The sequence below is a fragment of the Schistocerca serialis genome, chromosome 3 (assembly GCF_023864345.2).
Source record: "Schistocerca serialis cubense isolate TAMUIC-IGC-003099 chromosome 3, iqSchSeri2.2, whole genome shotgun sequence".
NCBI lineage: Eukaryota > Metazoa > Arthropoda > Insecta > Orthoptera > Acrididae > Schistocerca > Schistocerca serialis.
The window spans coordinates 798,734,510-798,740,509 of NC_064640.1; positions in this window are offsets into that span (position 1 = coordinate 798,734,510).

The following is a 6,000-nucleotide window of genomic DNA, read 5'->3' on the forward strand; positions in this document are numbered from 1 at the left end:
AACAACAACAATAGTGGAGTGTGCGCTGATTTTAAACTTACTAGTAGATTTAAACTGTGTGCCGGAACGGAACTCAAACCTGGGACCTTTTTCTTCCACTGGTAACTGCTCTACCGACTGAGCTATCCAAACATGACTCACAGTTTTATCTCCGCCAGCATCTATTTCCTATCTTACGGACTTCACAGGTATTCTCCTGTGTACCTTGCTGGACCAGAGCTCCTGAAAGATGGGAAGGAGAGAGAGAGAGAGAGAGAGAGAGAGAGAGAGGGGGGGGTCTGATGGTAGGAGAAGTGATACAGAGTATGTGCCCATCGTGTGCTTCAATCAATGAATTGAAATTTACATTCAGCATTATGTACATCAACTTTATACCCTCCCTTGCAAAATATCAGCATGTAGCCTTATTTTCGTTGAAAATGTATCACGACTGTAAATCAGTCCACACGCTTCCCATCACACTGAGATACAGTCTACACTGCCCAGTCACATTAATGTGACCATTTGTCATGACTCCAATGCCATGGCCAATTGCGCTAATGTTTCTTGCTTGAGGATCCATGACGCGAGCACCTTGATCGAGGCGATGCCATAGATTCTCCATTGGGTTTAAACCTGAGGAGTTTACTGGCTAGTGGAATACGGTAAACTTATCCTGGAACTCTTTGAACCATGCACGTACATTGCGAGCTATGTGACACGTTGCATTGTCATGCTGGTAGATGCCATCGTGGCGAGGAAAAACAAACTGCATGTACGGGTGAGCATGGTCCACAAGCGTAGATACATACTTGTGTTGATTCTTTGTGACTTCCAAAATGACGAAATCACATTCAGAATACCAGGAAAATATTCCCCAGATCTTAACGCCCTCCTCCGACTTGGACTCTTCTGACGATTGTTGCCATCTATCAGATGGAGCACACAACGTGATTCATCTGAAAATGCCGTCTGTCGCCACTCTGTGGACGCGCAGTTGCGGTATTGGCGTTAAAGTTCCAGTCCGATGATTGGAAGTCAGCATGGGTGCATGAACCAGGAGCTTGCTGCGGATAGATGCAACTGGTGGCCAAAATTGGTACTACTTTTTTTCCAGCGCAGATCGGTTCCACATTAACGCAGAAGCATATCTGCCAAGTTTTGGTGCCATAAGAGAGTTACAGCCCACATTGGACCTTCGTAATTAGCTGCACTTCAATTATAACCACCCAGTAGTAGTTCCACAGCCAGACGTTGATGCGATATATGTGAGTCACTGGCGCAGCACTCAACCCCTCAATTGCTATCTGGAGAGTCGTATATAACCATAGAGACGATGATGACATGAAGGTCTCGACCTCCATTCCAGTGCCATTGGTGGTAGTGGTCGGTCAAAAATGTAACACATTAACCAAGAACTGTAAATAACAGTGGGAGGTGGTCATGTATTGGATGCTTACAGAAAATGCCGCGACATCAATAAACTATAGGAATTTACCTGCGGCCCTTAGAATTTCCCAGCTGTACACTGTAACATCAACGTGTCTTACGTCATAAATTGAGATAATATTTCCCGCCATTTTTATGTACGATCACTCTGCAGCTGATCACTCCTCGATGATCCTTTCACAATGGCACAAAATACGAAATTCATGCAAATGGACTAGAGAGAAAAGGGGAGGGGGGAAGTTGATTTATGTCATCCTACTGACCTAGATAAGCCTATGTTCTTTGGTCTGCTCATGCCTTCCACGTTCAGTTGATAAATTGATACTGATGGTTCTGTGTTATGAACTTGTGGGTGGTGGGAAGGGCCTCTTTGCGCATCTTTCCTCCGTCGACTCTGACCGAGAGGTCGTTTAAGACATTTCGGCCACATTTTAATAGTTGTTGCTCGCTTAGCACTGCCTGGGGACAAATACAGGATAATAGAGAGCTAATACCTGCAGATATGAACAACATTGGTCCCTCGGAGCATTCAAACAGGCAATGGAAGACCTTCAAATTCTGTAGGCAGAAGCTTCTGACTGGATTTCCAACCTGGGCTTAGAGCTGTATATGTACAGAAATGTATATATTTGTTGCAAATATGTGTCTATATTTGCCTGGCATCATACAATAAGTAATAATAATAATAGTAATAGTAATAGTAAATAATTGGCCTATGAATAGGGGTGGAGTGAGGACGAAGGTGTCATCGATTTTGGTTCCCATACCGACGCAGTAGATGTGTGACCTTCATTTTCCCGCCATTTTTATGTCACACAACTGCCTGAGACGCGTGGGTGGTGTTAAATCCAGCATAGTCGTCAAATATGGGGCGTCTAGGAAACCTGCTTTCTCGCATCGCTAAACAAACAAATCGTAGTAATGAGTTTTATTATAAAATGAAAAAATACAAAACTTAACTTGGTGTTACACAGATGTGTCGCAAGCAAAGGGCGACTGACAAAATAATAAATCTCTTCAGTATAACAATTCCTAAGTATGTCTTACATAGAAGTGAATAGAGTAATCACTGCTATACAACGCCTAATCAAATGGTTCAAATGGCTCGGAGCACTATGGGACTTAACAAATGCCTAATCTTGAAGCTGCTCTTCAACTGGGCCACGACCACTCGGGCACGGCGCTTATGTCCTCTTCATCTAGGGACTGCGCTGTCACGTTGTCGTCCTGGAGAGGGGTCGATCAGCATGCTTATTGGCTGTCCTCTTCTCACAGCCGTCTCTGCTCTATCGTTCCAGAGTGGCGTGCCGGCGCTTGACTTCACGCTGTAACAGGTGGGGTATCAGGTTACGCTATGTCTTTGAATTTGGTTTTCGAACTGCTACTGATCTTCTACTGGTGACAACTTGTAAAGACTTCATCTGACTTCCCAATAATGTGGAAACATTCCACAGACAATTTCACAATGTCTGTTTCAGTAATTGCAATGGAAAACTGTAACTTGTGGAACACGTGGAGAATATCAGGTCAAACGCAGTCCTTTTGCCAGATCTCCAGCGCACTGAACGGATTTAAGTGGGCAGCATAAAAGACTTGCCAAAGTGGGGCTGGCCTTCGATAAGGGTGGTCCTCGTCTGAACAAATACTTCTTCAGCGGAACGTAATAGAATAATACGTGAAATTCAATTGTTGACTGTAACTAAACTTCGTTGATTATAAAGCATGCTTTTGACAATATACACCTAGAATCATTGTGGCATACTGTGGAATTCCTGTGGAATTCCTGAGCAACTCATTGTTCTATTCCGAAACCTGTATCTATATTCGAGTTGCTATATGACAACAGCAGATGGTTCAAAATGGTTCAAATGGCTCTGAGTACTATGGGACTTCACATCTGAGGTGATCAGTCCCCTAGAACTTCGAGCTACTTAAATCTAACTAACCTAAGGACATCATACACATCCATGCCCAAGGCAGGATTCGAACGTGCGACCGTAGCAGTGGCGCGGTTCCAGACTGAAGCGCCTAGAACCGCTCGGCTACTTCGGCCGGCCAACAGCAGATGGGACACTTCTTTCGTTAGTATTCGGACAGACGTCAAACAAGGAAGCATCTTGTCACCACTTCTTTTCACCTTAATCGAATATTTCATAATGAGAACCATGGACAACTTTGTTATGATGACGACGAACGAATCGTCGCCAATGTGAATGACTGGTGGCCAGTGCTAAATATAAACATACAAATCTCTTCTTTGCATATGCAGCAGGTTTGTCAGTGAAGTCGATAAGGAGCTGACTGCGTGATCTGGGTCTACAACGACTAAAATAAATGAAAGTCGTTGGTAAAAAATAATATATTGTGCTTAACTGGTGGTACAGGAGTCTTCATAGTCAGGAGGAATATAATTACAAACAGAGAGCTATAGGGGGATCACATAGGCCATATTTAACTAAGCGCCTTGTTAGAGGTTCCTTCCTGTCAGCTTAAGGCTATACTACTTTCCTACTTGACGTCCCGAGCAAGAGTGGCCGAGCGCACGCTAGAGACTTGTTGCAAGCCGCGGAGCGGCGCTAGTCTCAACTCGCGGGTCCAGCGATACTAGTACGGACCGCAGTCGATAACTGCAACCCCTACCAAGTGTGGTATCGAACGTTGATACCACAAACTCCACTTGGGCAGTCTGGGCTCATGGATCTGGATTTTGCTGATGACGTCATTCTTCTGGCTTACAAACAAAGTTTACAAATAATGACTACCAAGCTGGATAGGATGGCAAGTTCTCTAGAGCTAAAAATAAATCATACGACACACACAATGTGCATAATAAGTAGTAACGTGACTACTCAAATTATAGTGCAACAGAAGGTACTACAAGATGCTGACCGATTTCCATATCTCGGTAACCTCATCTTTAATAATGTGGACGTAGATGCATCCGTCAGCAGCAGAACTCGAAAAACGTCTACGTTCTTCCAACGAATGTGGTCCAAACGACAATTAGACTCTACAAGCACACTGAGGTGACAAAGTCATGAGATGCCTCCTAATATTGTGCCAGACCCCCATTTGGCTGGCGTAGTGCAGCATCTCGATGTAGCATGGACTGAACAAGTCGTTGGATGTCCCCTGCAGAAATATTGAGCCATCTGTCTCCATAGCCGTTCGTAATTGCGAAAGTGTTACCGGTGTAGGATTTTGTGCACGCACTAACCTCTCGATTATGTTCCATAAATGTCTGATGCGATTCATACGGAGTGATCTGGGTCGATAAATCATTGACTCGAATTGTCCAAAATGTTATTCGTCCCAATCGCTAAAATTTTGGCCCGATGACGTGGGGCATTCTCTTCCATAAAAATTCCATCGTTGTCTGGGAACATGAAGCCTATGAATGGTTGCAAATGGTCTCCAGGTTGCCGAAAATAACCATTTCCAGTAAATGATCGGTTCCGTCGAACGAGATGACCCAGTCCATTTCATGTAAACACAGCTCACACCATTATGGGACCACCCTCACCTTGCACAGTGACTTGAAGACAACCTGGGCCCATGGCTTCGTGGGGTCTGTGGCACACTCGAACCCTACCACCAGCTCTAACCAACTGAAATCGGGACTCATCTGATCAAGGCTATAGTTTTCCAGTAGTCTAGGGTCCAACGTCCGCAGCTCGTGGTCTTTTGACAGTGTTCTCGCTTCCCGCGCACGGAGTCCCGGGTTCGATTTCCGGCGGGGTCAGGGGTTTTCCCTGCCTCGAGATGGCTGGGTGTTGTTGTGTCGTCTTCATCATCATCATTCATTACGGTAGGAGGAAGGCAATGGCAAACCATCTCCGCTAGGACCTTGCCTAGTACGGCGGTGTGGGTCTGCCGCATTCATCCCTACGCTCGTCGAAGTATGGGACCACATCATCATAGGGTCCAACCGATAGGGTCACGAACCCAGGAGAGACGTTGAGGCCGAAGTCGTGCTGTTAGCAAAGGCACTCGCGTCCGTCGTTTGCTGCTATAACCTATTAACGCCAACTTTCGCCGCACTATCCTAACGGATACGTCCGTTGTGCGTCCCACATTGACTTCTACCACTATTTCACGCAGTGTTGCTTGCATGTTGGCACTGACAACTCTACGCAAACGCCGCTGCTCTCGGTCATTAAGTGAAGCCCGTTGGCCGCTGCGTTGTACGTAGTGAGAGGTAATGCTTGAAATTTAGTATTCTCGGCACGTACTTGACGCTGTGGCTCTCGGAATATCGAATTCCCTAACGATTTTCGAAACGGAATGTCACATGCGTGTAACATAGCTCCAACTGCCATTCCGCTTTCAAAGTCTGTTAATTCCCGTGATGTTCCCATAATCATGTCAGAAACCATTTCACATGAATCTCCTGGGTACAGAAGATAGCCCTGCCAATGCACTGCCCATTTATGCCTTGAGAACGCGATACCACAGCCATCTGTATATGTGCATATCGCTATCCCACGACTTTTGTCACCTTAGTTGAAACTTCTTTGTGTAAGTGAAATAACTGAGTAAGTGAAACTTCCTAGCGTTTGCTTGAACTGTTGA